Raw genomic sequence first — 1,887 nt, 5'->3', positions numbered from 1 at the left:
TAGATATAGAGATAGATATAGAGATAGATATATAGATATAGAGATAGATATAGAGATAGAGCGATAGATAGTGAGAGATATAGATATAGAGATAGATAGATAGATACAGAGAAAAGATATAGAGATAGATAACGGATAAATAGATAGGTATAGAGATAGATAGATATAGATATTAGATAGAGATATACACTCACTGGCCACTTTATTAGGTACACCTGTCCAACTGTGTGTTAAGACTTAATTTCTAATCAGCCAATCACATGGCGGCAACTCAGTGCATTTAGGCATGTAGACATGGTCAAGACAATCTCCTGCAGTTCAAACCGAGCATCAGTATGGGGAAGAAAGGTGATTTGAGTGCCTTTGAACGTGGCATGATTGTTGGTGCCAGAAGGGCTGGTCTGAGTATTTCAGAAACTGCTGATCTACTGGGATTTTCACGCACAACCATCTCTAGGGTTTACAGAGAATGGTCCGAAAAAGAAAAAAAATCCAGTGAGCGGCAGTTCTGTGGCCGGAAATGCCATGTTGATGCCAGAGGTCAGAGGAGAATGGGCAGACTGGTTCGAGCTGATAGAAAGGCAACAGTGACTCAAATTGCCACCCGTTACAACCAAGGTAGGCAGAAGAGCATCTCTGAACGCACAGTGCGTCGAACTTTGAGGCAGATGGGCTACAGCAGCAGAAGACCACACTGGGTACCACTCCTCTCAGCTAAGAACAGGCATCTGATGGCTACTTTCAGCAGGATAATGCGCCATGTCATAAAGCTCGAATCATCTCAGATTGGTTTCTTGAACATGACAATGAGTTCACTGTACTCAAATGGCCTCCTCAGTCACCAGATCTCAATCCAATAGAGCATCTTTGGGATGTGGTGGAACGGGAGATTCGCATCAGGGATGTGCAGCCGACAAATCTGCGCCAACTGTGTGATGCCATCATGTCAATATGGTCCAAAATCTCTGAGGAATGCTTCCAGCACCTTGTTGAATCTCTGCCACGAAGAATTGAGGCAGTTCTGAAGGCAAAAGGGGGTCCAACCCGTTACTAGCATGGTGTACCTAATAAAGTGGCCAGTGAGTGTATATAGATAAAGATAGATAGATATAGATGGTAGCTAGATAGATAATAAATATAGAGATAATAGATATAGAGATAGATAGAGTAAGATAGATAGATAGAGATAGATAGACATAATAGATAGATATAGAGATATATATATAGAAAGATATAGAGATAGATAGATATAGAGATAGATGTAGAGATAGAAAGATAGATATAAAGATAGAGCGATAGATAGAGATATAGAAATAGATATAGATAATAGATAGAGATAGATATAGATAATAGATAGAAAGATAGATAAAAGAGAGATAGAGAGAGAGATATATAGAGATATATAGAGATAGATAGAGAGAGAGAGACAGATAGAGAGAGCGAGAGAGATATAAAAACAAAACAAAACACAATACTCACCTCTCCTCCTCGCTCCCACGCTGATCCCGGCTTCAGTGTCAGGAGCTGCCCCCTCTGCCAGACACACAGCGGGTGCGCGATGTAGTGACGTCATCGCGCACTGGCTGTGAGCCAGGAGCAGAGAGGACTGAGGGCGGCGCCGGCCCTGATTTACAGCTGTAGTCTGCAGAGCAGCTTACTGGGCTGGGGGCGGGGCCTCTGGGGGTGTGGAGACCTGAAATGATATTCACTGCTTCGCGGTGAATATTCATTTCTCTTTAGCAGCGGGGACAGGGGCTCCTGCCTCCTGACACCCGCTGCTGCTCCGCTGGCAGGGGCCCCCATAGCAGCTGCATGGTGTGCGACACACCACTGGCTGGGGGCCCCTGGAGCAGCGGGGGCCCTAGGCAACTGCTGGCCCTGTATGCC

The sequence above is a fragment of the Dendrobates tinctorius genome, unplaced genomic scaffold (genome assembly GCF_039654945.1).
Source record: "Dendrobates tinctorius isolate UK_male_01 unplaced genomic scaffold, ASM3965494v1 ptg000086l, whole genome shotgun sequence".
In the NCBI taxonomy this organism is placed as follows: Eukaryota; Metazoa; Chordata; class Amphibia; order Anura; family Dendrobatidae; genus Dendrobates; species Dendrobates tinctorius.
This window is presented reverse-complemented; position numbering follows the sequence as displayed.